Source organism: Coregonus clupeaformis, chromosome 1 (assembly GCF_020615455.1).
Source record: "Coregonus clupeaformis isolate EN_2021a chromosome 1, ASM2061545v1, whole genome shotgun sequence".
NCBI classification, from domain to species: Eukaryota; Metazoa; Chordata; class Actinopteri; order Salmoniformes; family Salmonidae; genus Coregonus; species Coregonus clupeaformis.
In genome coordinates this window covers 43,580,246-43,593,778 of record NC_059192.1, presented here as the reverse complement: position 1 = coordinate 43,593,778, position 13,533 = coordinate 43,580,246, and the positions used below count along the sequence as shown (strand labels likewise).

At 43.5% G+C, this 13,533-nt stretch overlaps 1 protein-coding gene across 5 annotated transcripts in view; it reads right to left on the bottom strand.

Moving 5' to 3' along the window:
* cpeb3 (cytoplasmic polyadenylation element binding protein 3) overlaps positions 1–13,533 on the bottom strand; it is a 75,709-nt gene that overhangs the window by 59,021 nt on the left and 3,155 nt on the right. The gene's annotated exons all lie outside the window — the stretch shown is intronic.

Here is a 13,533-nt window from a genome sequence, read left to right as displayed (position 1 = left end):
ACATTCCATATTGTTCATTTTATTTTGACCTGTCCTGTTTTCAGGATATGTTGTTTGTTAACATGACAGCGCATTTTGTATTTGATTGTGCGCCATTTAGGTTAGGCTCTTTGATCGGAGAAACCTGCATGATGTAAAAAGTGTCCGTCTCATTACATTGTCATACATTTCATCTCCAGCCTGTAGGCTACAGAAAAGGCCACATACACGTTCTACCATATCCTATATCTGCTACATGATTTATGTTCTATTATTGTTTGGGCGGAACGTTGGTGGAGTGCTGCAGAGATGAGTCTCTCCAACAGCACCCTGGAGAGGCGCGCTGGGAATGTACAAGCAAAATATTTTGGGCCCCTGCCTTTGACAAAGTGGGCACTGCTTATCAAAGGGCGGCATCAGCGCTCACCTAAAAAGCCCATATGCCACTGGTTGAGAGAAATTGACTTTGTTTTGGGGCAGAATTATGTGATGTTTTATGTGTTGTTGTAGGAGGTGCGTCTTGGTCAGTTTAGCTCAGAAAATGCCGCCTTCGTCAATCTGCCGCCATTGGCGGCCGCCTAATCCTGCCTAATGAGAGGGCCGGCTGTGCCCTTATTGATGTCAATTGTTAAATCCACTTCAATCAGTGTAGATGAAGGGGAGGAGACAGTTTAAAAAATCATTTAACCTTGAGACAATTGAGACATGGATTGTGTATATGTGCCATTCATGGGCAAGACAAAAGATTGAAGTGCCTTTGAACGGGGTATGGTAGTAGGTGCCAGGCGCACCAGTTTGTGTCAAAAACTGCAACACTGCTTGGTTTTTCACGCTCAACAGTTTCACATGTGTATCAAGAATGGTCCACCACCCAAAGGACATCCAGACAACTTGACACAACTATGGAAAACATTGGTGTCTACATGGGCCAGCACCTTGTAGAGTCCATGCCTGGCCAATTAAGGCTGTTCTGGTGAGCAAAAGCTCGAGATTTCTTTCACACTGGAAGCAGCGCACCAGTTGTGGTCTATGAAGGCACACCCCTCCCCTTTGGACTTGCCCGTGGCCGCCTTCGTCCAATCGTGCTGCTGCATGGTGAAACCACTGAGACCTACGTACATAGAGTCAGCCAGTATAGTCTCTGCAAGGCATATAATATTGCAGTTTTTTATAAAAAAAAATTGCTAAAAGGTGACCATTTGTCTGCTCAACTGGGTGAGCTAGGCCTAAGTGTTAAAGGCCCACTGTAGTAAAAATTCTGTTTTTCCTGTGTTTTATATCATATTGTACAACTGCTGATGAAACTTACACTGTAAAAGTGTGGGGACATTTTTTTGTGAATTCCTGATAGTTGCTGGTTGAAAATACAATCTACACAGGAGTTCCAATAACAGCTAGTTGTCAGTTTTCCCCTCCCCACTCAGACCACTTCCAGACATTCCTAGCTAAATTATTGCTTGAGTAATAGTTTTTTTCTAAAAAGCTATTTTTTCCCATTTGAATGGAAATCTAGAGTAAGGTACTTAATTTATACCCAGAAATTATTTTATATTGATATAAAACAGCATAATTGGGCCTTTAATGAGTTTGTGAAGCAGACATAGATTTTTGTCATCAACTGTTAGATTCTGACTCGGACTGAGGCTCTGTCTTTGAAACACTGTCCAAAAAGGATCTGGTTCGTCCATACAGTGCACAGAGAGAGCTAAGAGTCTTCGAAAGATCTAAGAGTCTATTGACGCACCCCTGCGTCAATCTAAGTAACATAAAACAGAAATCCCCATAAAAATCTGTCAGTTTAAGCTAGAGATAATGTTTTTGCATGGGTTGCATCGCAATCTACCGCATCCGCCTATGTCAGCCTTCTGCATCTGCGGTGGAAGGTGGCTGAGCTACAGCGGTGTCTCAGACCATGAGACATCCCGAAAATCGGTCTTCTCACGAAAACGTCTGTAGTGTCTGAACGGTTTGTCATTAAAAACTCTATGGAAAGGGGAGACTCTCACGAACACGATGGTGTTCTCCGTTTTGCTCTACGATCCCCAAAAGTGTCACGGGACTCGTCTGAAGTCGGTAACGCTGATGTGCCAACTTCTGTCTGTAGCGTCCAAACCGTTTGAGCTACAAACTAATATGACCTCACTATAGAAAGGGGATACTCTCACGAACACTAAACATATTTTCTGAGCTTTCTTATATCTCCTAGATACACAGTGGCTTGCGAAAGTATTCACCCCCCTTGGCATTTTTCCTATTTTGTTGACTTACAACCTGGAATTAAAATGGATTTTTTGGGGGTTTGTATCATTTGATTTACAAAACATGCCTACCACTTTGAAGATGCAAAAAAATGTGTGTGTGTGAAACAAACAAGAAATAAGACAAAAAAACAGAAAACTTGAGGGTGCATAACTATTCACCCCCACAAACTCAATACTTTGTAGAGCCACCTTTTGCAGGAATTACAGCAGAAAATCTCTTGGGGTACAGTGAGGGAAAAAGTATTTGATCCCCTGCTGATTTTGTACGTTTGCCCACCGACAAAGACATGATCAGTCTATAATTTTAATGGTATGTTTATTTGAACAGTGAGAGACAGAATAACAACAAAAAAATCCAGAAAAACGCATGTCAAAAATGTTATAAATTGATTTGCATTTTAATGAGGGAAATAAGTATTTGACCCCTCTGCAAAACATGACTTAGTACTTGGTGGCAAAACCCTTGTTGGCAATCACAGAGGTCAGACGTTTCTTGTAGTTGGCCACCAAGTTTGCACACATCTCAGGAGGGATTTTGTTCCACTCCTCTTTGCAGATCTTCTCCAAGTCATTAAGGTTTCGAGGCTGACGTTTGGCAACTCGAACCTTCAGCTCCCTCCACATATTTTCTATGGGATTAAGATCTGGAAACTGGCTAGGCCACTCCAGGACCTTAATGTGCTTCTTCTTGAGCCACTCCTTTGTTGACTTGGCCGTGTGTTTTGGGTCATTGTCATGCTGGAATACCCATCCACAACCCATTTTCAATGCCCTGGCTGAGGGAAGGAGGTTCTCACCCAAGATTTGACGGTACATGGCCCTGTCCATCGTCCCTTTGATGCGGTGAAGTTGTCCTGTCCCCTTAGCAGAAAAACACCCCCAAAGCATAATGTTTCCACCTCCATGTTTGACAGTGGGGATGGTGTTCTTGGGGTCATAGGCAGCATTCCTCCTCCTCCAAACACGGCGAGTTGAGTTGATGCCAAAGAGCTCCATTTTGGTCTCATCTGACCACAACACTTTCACCCAGTTCTCCTCTGAATCATTCAGATATTCATTGGCAAACTTCAGACGGCCCTGTATATGTGCTTTCTTGAGCAGGGGGACCTTGCGGGCGCTGCAGGATTTCAGTCCTTCACGGCGTAGTGTGTTACCAATTGTTTTCTTGGTGACTATGGTCCCAGGTGCCTTGAGATCATTGACAAGATCCTCCCGTGTAGTTCTGGGCTGATTCCTCACCGTTCTCATGATCATTGCAACTCCACGAGGTGAGATCTTGCATGGAGCCCCAGGCCGAGGGAGATTGACAGTTATTTTGTGTTTCTTCCATTTGCGAATAATCGCACCAACTGTTGTCACCTTCTCACCAAGCTGCTTGGCAATGGTCTTGTAGCCCATTCCATCCTTGTGTAGGTCTACAATCTTGTCCCTGACATCCTTGGAGAGCTCTTTGGTCTTGGCCATGGTGGAGAGTTTGGAATCTGATTGATTGCTTCTGTGGACAGGTGTCTTTTATACAGGTAACAAGCTGAGATTTGGAGCACTCCCTTTAAGAGTGTGCTCCTAATCTCAGCTCGTTACCTGTATAAAAGACACCTGGGAGCCAGAAATCTTTCTGATTGAGAGGGGTCAAATACTTATTTCCCTCATTAAAATGCAAATCAATTTATAACATTTTTGACATGCGTTTTTCTGGATTTTTTTGTTGATATTCTGTCTCTCACTGTTCAAATAAACCTACCATTAAAATTATAGACTTCTTTGTCAGTGGGCAAACGTACAAAATCAGCAGGGGATCAAATACTTTTTTCCCTCACTGTATGTCTCTATAAGCTTGGCACATCTAGCCATTGGGATTTTTGCCCATTCTTCAAGGTAAAACTGCTCCAGCTCCTTCAAGTTGGATGGGTTCCGCTGGTGTACAGCAATCTTTAAGTCATACAATAGATTCTCAATTGGATTGAGGTCTGGGCTTTGACTAGGCCATTCCAAGTCATTTAAATGTTTCTCCTTAAACCACTCAAGTGTTGCTTTAGCAGTATGCTTAGGGTCATTGTCCTGCTGGAAGGTGAACCTCCATCTCAGTCTCAAATCTCTGGAAGACTGAAAAAGGTTTCCCTCAAGAATTTCCCTTTTATTTAGCGCCATCCATCATTCCCAATTCAATTCTATTTATATGATAACACCACTCAAAAGTGTGTACTGTGAGGCCTAAGCACCGATAGTTCACAAGAGGTGCAGTAATCATGTGTTACTAGGCCAGTCTGAGAAAGCACTAGGTCCATCCTCCTTACCAAACTAACTGAGACCCAGCAGTAGTGTTGGCACAGATAATGCCCAGAGAAGTTGAAGCAAGAGGCTGCACTTGTCAGCATCCACACAGCATCTACATTTTACATGTACACAGGAATTAGCTTTTCTTAGCACTCTATTCTGTTACTGTTACAGTTTCCCAGTCCCTTCCGATGAAAAACATACCCACAGCATGATGCTGCAACCACCATGCTTCACTGTGGGGATGGTGTTCTCGGGTGATGAGAGGTGTTGGGTTTGCGCCAGACATAGCGTTTTCCTTGATGGCCAAAAGGCTCAATTTTAAGTCTCATCTGACCAGAGTACCTTCATCCATATGTTTGGGGAGTCTCCCACATGCCTTTAGGCGAACACCAAACGTGTTTGCTTATTTTTCTTTTTTTCTGGCCACTCTTCCGTAAAGCCCAGCTCTGTGGAGTGTACGGCTTAAAGTGGTCCTATGGACAGATACTCCAATCTCCGCTGTGGAGCATTGCAGCTCCTTCAGGGTTATCTTTGGTCTCTTTGTTGCCTCTGATTAATGCCCTCCTTGCCTGGTCTGTGAGTTTTGATGGGCGGCCCTCTCTTGGCAGGTTTGTTGTGGTGCCATATTCTTTCAATTTTTTAAATAATGGATTTAAATGGTGCTTCATGGGATGTTCAACGTTTCAGATATATTTTTATTACCCAACCCTGATCTGTACTTCTCCACAACTTTGTCCCTGACCTGTTTGGAGAGCTCCTTGGTCTTCATGGTGCTGCTTGCTTGGTGTTTCCCTTGCTTAGTGGTGTTGCAGACTCTGGGGCCTTTCAGAACAGGTGTATATATACTGAGATCATGTGACAGATCATGTGACACTTAGATTGCACACAGGTGGACTTTATTTAACTAATTATGTGACTTCTGAAGGAAATTGGTTGCACCAGATCTTATTTAGGGTCTTCATAGCAAAGGGGGTGAATACATATGCACGCAGCACTTTTCCGTTATTTATTTTTTATAATTTTCTGAAACAAGTAATGTTTTTCATTTCACTTCACCAATTTGGACTATTTTGTGTATGTCTATTACATGAAATCCAAATAAAAATCAATTTAATTTATAGGTTGTAATGCAACAAAATAGGAAAAACATCAAGGGGGATGAATACTTTTGCAAGGCACTGTAGGACAGACACTTCAAAACCTTATTCCTTATCATTTATTTTCTGACTGTCTTTTTTGCTATTTATGAATGTGTTATTCAATGCGTTTCTATGGGCTATAGTAGTAAATACCAAAGTCTATATTTTATCAACTTTTATTTTTAGATATATAACTAAAGGGGTCCTAAAATTCAAAATCAAATTGCTAAATGATCCATGGTATGACCATCTTAAAACAATTCCATATGTTAACTTAGTACCCAATGTCAAGTCGACTCATTTCAAATGAAGGCGTCTTCTGAGATGCTCATGTGACTTTGTTTTTTAACTTAACATGGAGATGTTAAGTTGAATTCCACGCATTCTTGACCTTTTATCCAGCAGCCAACAACAGTTGGGTATGAGCACATGCCAGCACAACCTGGACTCACCCTGCATTCATGTGACATACTGTATACAGGAAAGAGATGACGAATAGCAGGTAGACTTGATCTGGCACACAGCATCAAATGAAATAAAAACTATTTGTCACATGCTTTGTAAACAACAGGTGTGGACTAACAGTGCTTACTTACGGGCCCTTCCCAACAATGCAGAGAGAAAGATATAGAAACAATTATAACACGAGGAATAAATACACAATGAGTAACGATAACTTGGCTATATACACGGGGTACCAGTACTGAGTCGATGTGCAGGGGTACGAGGTAATCGAGGTGGATATGTACATGTAGGGATTAAGTGACTAGGCAACAGGATAGATAATAAAACAGTAGCAGCAGCGTATAAGATGAGTCAAAAGAGTTGGTGCAAAGAGGGTCAATGCGGATAGTCCGGGTAGCTATTTGGTTAACTATTTAGTAGTCTTACGGCTTGGGGGTAGAAGCTGTTCAGGTTCCAGACTTGGTGCTTCCAGACGGTGCACCGGTACCGCTTGCTGTGCAGTAGCAGAGAGAACAGTCTGTGACTTGGGTGGATGGAGTCTGACAATTTCTAGGGCCTTCCTCTGACAGCGCCTGGCATAGAGGTCCTGGACGGCAGGGAGCTCAGTGATGTACTGGGCCATACACACTACCCTCTGTAGCGCCTTGTGGTCGGATGTCAAGCAATTGCCATACCAAGCGGTGATGCAGCCAGTCAAGATGCTCTCAATGGTGCAGCTGTAGAACTTTGCCAACTATTTTCAGCCTCCTGAGGGGGAAGAGGTGTTGTCATGCCCTTTTCACGACTGTGTTGGTATGTGTGGTCAATGTTAATTCCTTAGTGATATGGACACTGAGGAACTTGAAGTTATCAACCCGTTCCACTACAGTCCCGTCGATGTGGATGGGGGCATGCTCGGCCCTCCATTTCCTGTAGTCCACGATCAGCTCGTCTTGCTGACGTTGAGGGAGAAGTTGTGCTAGCACCACACTGCCAGATCACACAGTCGTCTGGAACTGCTGGTGCTCGCATGCATGGTTCAATGTTGCTTGCCTCGAAGCGACCATAGAAGGAATTTAGCTTGTCTGGTAAGCTTGCGTCACTGCTCGCGGCTGGGTTTCCCTTTGCAAGCCCTGCCACATCCGACGAGCGTCAGAGCCGGTGTGGTAGGATTCGATCTTAGTCCTGTATTGAAGCTTTGCCTGTTTGATGGCTTGTCAGAAGTCGTAGTGGGATTTCTTGTAACCGTCCGGATTAGTGTCCCGCTCCTTGAAAGCGGCAGCTCTAGCCTTTAGCTCAGTGTCGATGTTGCCTATAATCCATGGCTTTTGGATATGTATGTATCGATGCACTTATTAATGAAGCAAACTCCTCCCATGTTATCGGATGAATCCGGGAATATATTCCAGTCTGTGCTAGCGAAACAGTCCTGTAGCTTAGCATCCGCTACATCGGACCACTTCCATATTGAGTGAGTCACTGGTACTTCCTGTTTGAGTTTTTGCTTGTAAGCAGGAATCAGGAGGACAGAGTTATGGTCAGATTTGCGAGGGAGAGCCTTGTATGCGTTTCTGTGTGTGGAGATCTAGAGTTTTGTCGCCTCTAGTTGCACAGGTGACATGCTGGTAAAAATGAGGTAAAACAGATTTCAGTTTCCCTGCATTAAAATCACCGGCCACGAGAAGCGCAGCCTCTGGATGTAAATGTTCGCTTATGGCCCTATCCAGCTCTTTTTTTTTTGTGGGGGGGGGGTATTTTACGCCCTTTTTCTCCCCAATTTCGATCTTGTCTCATTGCTGCAACTCCCCAATGGGTTCGGGATGCGAAGGTCGAGTCAAGCATCCTCCGAAACATGACCCCGCCAAACCGTGCTTCTTAACACCCGCTTAACCCGGAAACCAGCCGCACCAATGTGTCGGAGGAAACACTGTTCAACTGACGACCAAGGTCAGCCTGCAGGCGTCCAGCCCGCCACAAGGAGTCCCTAGAGCGTGATGTGCCAAGTAAAGCCCCCCGGCCAAACCCTCCCCTAACCTGGATGATGATGGGCCAATTGTGCGCCGCCCTATGGGACTCCTGATCATGGCTGGTTGTGATACAGCCTGGGATCGAACCCGGGTCTGTAGTGACGCCTCTAGCACTGCGATGCAGTGCCTTAGACCGCTATGCCACTTCGGGAGGCCCCTATACAGCTCGTTGAGTGCGGTCTTAGTGCCAGAATCGGTTTGCGGTGGTAAATAGACAGGTACAAAAAATATAGATGAAAACTCTCCTGGTAAATAGTGTGGTCTGCAGCTTATCATGAGGTTTTCTAACTCAGACGAACAAAAACCTGAGACTTCCTTAACATTAGAGATCACACACTTGTTAACAAAGAGACACACACCTCTCATCTTACACGAAGCTGCCGTCCAATCTTGACGACGCATGGAAAAGCCAGCAAGGTGTATATTATTCATGTCCTTGTTCAGCCACTACAGTTCTTCAGGTCCTGTTGAAAGGATAGTCTCGAACGGAGCTCGTCCAGTTTGTGCTGTAGTGATTGTACGTTCGCCAACAAAGCAGATGGCAATGGCAATCTAGATGCTCGCCGACATAGTCTAATCATGTCCTATTTCACTAGTACAAGTGTCTATTAATATATGACCCTGGTGGTTTGCTCTCGGTCGTTCCATGTCATTTAAGCAAGCCATGACACTAGGGCTGCACAATAAATCAAATTGTAACCGTAATTGCAATAATGACATGTGCAATACCTATAACGCAAAAGCCTGCAATTTTATTTTTGCCATGAATGTAACGTTCAAATGTAGTAAGGGTCCCCTGGGAAACTCTGACCAACACTTTGGTTCCTACCCTGTGACAACTTCTACTGTACCTGCCCTTTTCATTAGTTGTCATGCCAAACACCAACCATAGCATAGGAATCCCAATTTTATTTATATCATTCCAACAGTTCACCCAAGTGTTCTTTTTTACTTTTACCCCTTTTTCTCCCCAATTTCGTGATATCCAATTGGTAGTTACAGTCTTGTCTCATCGCTGCAACTCCCCTACGGACTCCGGAGAGGCGAAGGCCGAGAGCCATATGTCCTCCGAAACACAACCCTGCCAAGCCGCACTGCTTCTTGACACACTGCTCGCTTAACCCAGAAGCCAGCCACACCAATGTGTCGGAGGAAACACCGTCCAGCTGGCTACCAAAGTCAGCTTGCAGGCACCCGGCCCGCCACAAGGAGTTGCTAGAACACAATGGGACGAGGAAATCGCGGCCGGCCGAACCCTCCCCTAACCCAGACGCCGCTGGTCCAATTGTGCGCCGCCTCATGGATCTCCCGGTCATGGCCGGCTGTGACACAGCCTGGGATCGAACCCGGGTCTGTAGTGTCGCCTCAAGCACTGCGATGCAGTAAGCATTCCTGCAACATTATTGTGTTGAAATATAATTTGATCTCTGAGAAATTTTACTAATTGACTGCACCCAAATTGGCAATTTAAATTTTTTGGATTCAAATATTTAATAAATATAGTACCCAACACCCAATTTGGACCACACTTCTTCCTGCAAATGAGTAAGACATGAGGAATCCCAAAGAAATTGTCAAAAGCCACCCACCGACTCTCCACACCAATCCCACCCCAGCAACCAGTATACAGTATCAGTTCACTATGTCTGACAACTAGTATTGCTTCTTCATACTATGTAATGTATTTCCAGTGAATTTGGTTTAGTTCTTTCCCCCGTTCAGAGAAATTAGCCATTGAAGTTGCTTGCCTTAATTCCCATAAAGCATGTGAACGTATCAGGTTTTGCCCACTAGATGTCGCTGTTTCTGCTATAGGGGTTGGCTTATGGCTTTTCAGCCTCATTCATTTTTATTGGTTGAGAATACATTGAGAGGCCGTTTCCCGGACACATATTAAGACTAGTACTGGACTAAAAGCCAAACTCAATGCTTTTCAGTCCAGGATTAGTCTTAATCTGTGTCTGGGAAATGGCTCCTGTGTGGGGTTTATTCCTTTCAAAAAAAGGTCTGGATTAGTTAGACCATTCCTGGTGAACAAGCAAACCATTAGGCTACAGCAGTGCTAATGGTTTCAACGTTATGGTCCCTATTAGTCTACAATGGTAAAAATACCAAAGACACATTGTAGCCTAGTGTTTTGCAATAACAATGGTATTGGGTTGGGTAAATGTCACTAATAACCCTACAGATGTTTTATTTATTTTGGGGGTGAAATTATTACATATAATTGTATTGTTTTATTAGGGCTGTCACAACATTTTAGTCACTAGCCCATTTCACCATCAAAGTTTTGGGCTTGTAGGAAAAGCCCTCTCAAAGAGCAGGCAATTGTTGAACTATTCAAGAAGAGTTGGGTTGAAGAATTAGCTTGTTCAGAGAAGGACAAACTGAATTGCTTTCGTGGAGGACTGGCTTGACTTGTGAGGATGACTACACAATTTGTTTTCATCATGAACAAAAGTTAATGGTTTTCAAACCAAAGTTGCAAAGAAAATGGTGTGATCCCATTAAATAGACACAATACCATCAAACTGGATAGAAGGGTGCTGTATAGCAGGACTCTAGTGGGCACTAGAGTACTTTCACATGGTTTAATGGGAATTAAGGCAAGCGACATCAAATGGTTAATTTCTCTGAACGGGGGAAAAAAAACATCAAATTATTACGTACGAAGACGCATTATTGAGTATGAAGACGCAATACTCCAAGCCGCAGCTCCTTAATACTTGTTGTTGGGGTGAGATTGTGGTGAGGTGTGGTGGGGTCCGTGGGTGGCTGTTGACAATTTTTTGGGATTCCTTATGTCCTACTAATTGGTAGGGAGAAATGTGTCCAAATCAGATGTTGGGTACTAGCCTATATTTATTGAATATTATATGAATCCTATAAAATTGCCAATTTGTGTGCAAACAATTAGCTTAATTTCTCAGAGATCAAATTATATTTCTACAAAATAAAGTTGCAGGAATGCTAATCTTATGTTTCTAATTACAGAAACGCTTTCAGAACAATCTGAGATGGTGGGTGTCAAAATCCTCTTTCTTGTGTGCTTTTTAAGGTGGAACGACCCCCTCTCCTTTTCCTGAGTTTCACTTCAGCAAACAGGGCACTCTGATCATAGTGACCCCTGTCCTTGTCCTAGTGATAACTACCTCCACGAGCAAGCTAAATAGAGAGCAAAAATATCAGAGACGCACTAAATGAAATAGAAAGAGCTAAATAGTAGCAAAGGGAAAGGGGTTACAAAGCGACAGAGTGACACAGACAATCTTTATCTACACGATATGTTTCAAGCAGGCTGGAACTTCCCCTTCTACCCCAGGCCAGGTTCCAATTCCACATGCGGTCCCCTCTGTAATAGTTTAACATTTTGTCTCACACTCCCTTCCCTGGGGCTCTCTTTTGGTTATGATGAGCAAATACTGCCCACTCAGTGAGTAGACTCACCTATTTCTGAGGTTGGAGCATGTTCAAAGCAGCCTGTACAAGAGATATTTACTAGAGCTGACACAATATTTGAGAACACAAACTATTAATAAGAGATGGCACCATTGTGTGATCGCACCTGCTAGTAATTGTGAATATTCTTCTAACACAATCTGTAAAACACCTCCTCGGGACTTATTGCTTAATTGTTCCATCTGTGCCTACACTATAGATAAGGGATAATCAACTCGGGGCTATGCGTTTAATGGAAAATAATAAACTACATGGAAGGTGTGTTCCACAATTGTCCTCCGGTGGAGGTGTGTTCGGCGTCCACTGAGGTGGCTGGGCAGGTTTGCTAGATAGATGGCTGCGGTGGTTGCCGTGGTGGCGGAGAGGCGGAGCGGACTTGCTGGTTTGGCTGGCCGGGCCATCAGTCCTAGCTTGCCGTTGTGACAATCAAATTCAACAATGCCAATAATGTGTTCAATTTTACTTTCTTTTGGGAGCGGCTCGGGCATGGAGCATGTGGGGGTTGGCTCTGGCCATTGAGTTCTGCAGTGCAGGTGTGCCGTGCGTTGTGGGGAGTTGTGCCATGGCGTTGTTGAGTGCTTGTTTCTTGAAGGGCATTCTGGCCCTGTGTAGCTCAGTTGGTAGAGCATGGCGCTTGCAACGCCAGGGTTGTGGGTTCGTTTCCCACGGGGGGGGGGGGGCAGTATGAAAATGTATGCACTCACTAACTGTAAGACGCTCTGGATAAGAGCGTCTGACAAATGACTAAAATGTTTTTTTTTAATGTAAAATGTAAATGTTACTTGTAGGTTTTCATTGTAAGTCTTGTGCTAATGTAAGCCCCCACTCACAAACCATCAGTCACAATAAGCAGGAACAAAAATGCTATAGGTCTCGGTGTAGTGTACTACAACACTGATTACAAGGCCTATATATATATCTCCATTAAACAATGCCTTTGTCTCTGCTTTTGAACAAGGAGATGTCTCAGGCCTAAGTGATAGCCTAAAAAGAATGGGCAGATGGGATAGCATTTCATTGGTTTGTGTCTGACGTAGCTGTAGACATCAGATAAGGCTGTGCCGAGACAGCACCGATCACTGTCTAACAGCACGCATGACTCCTAGGTTATCTCCACTGCAGCGCTAGCAAACTAGGCATGGAAAATGTGACTTACATTGGCAACATTCTATAGTAAAATACTAAATAATTAAGTTAATGCCTCAAAAAGGTACCTTACCCTTTCACCTTAGGCCTAGCTAAAATACCCTACAATGTAGCAGAATTTTTTTGACATAGGTTGCCTACAAAGTTTACTTAACAGTCACTGTTCATTACTTGGTTGTCAAGTGACTATAGCCTAGTGCAATTATTTCATTTCTGTCTATAGGCTTTTAAAAATAACTAGGCCTGAAGAAAATGAACTACTTGTCCAAATATTACAATTGAAGTCATGTGATACTGTCTACGGTACATTAGGCTATAGTGACATCAAAGTAGAGTTTACACAGTGAGAAAATAATTCATTACAAACCAGTAAAACAACAGGGGATAGGGTGAACTGATATAGGAGAGTCGCAACAATGTTTCAAACGTCACTTTGTTACAATGTAATTATGACTAATAATGTATAGCAAAGCAGATACTTTCATAATCATTTGGTTACAAAGTACTCCATCATCATATGACAGCAGCACGCAGCTCAGCAGTGTATCCAAGACCCACCGCACACTAGACTAAAAATAGCCAATCACATACGAGCAGTGTGCCCTTTAAGAGCTATTACGAAATACGTCATTTTGTTTTCCTCAATAATTGCGATGATTTTCACAAGGATAGTGTAGGACGTGACCTCCAGAGACATTTTTCAATGTAGTCAGTCCACCGACGGAAAATAGGAAATGATGCATTGCCTGGATAACAACCTTATTATTAGGTCATAATAGCCTAATCAATATTATTACTTCA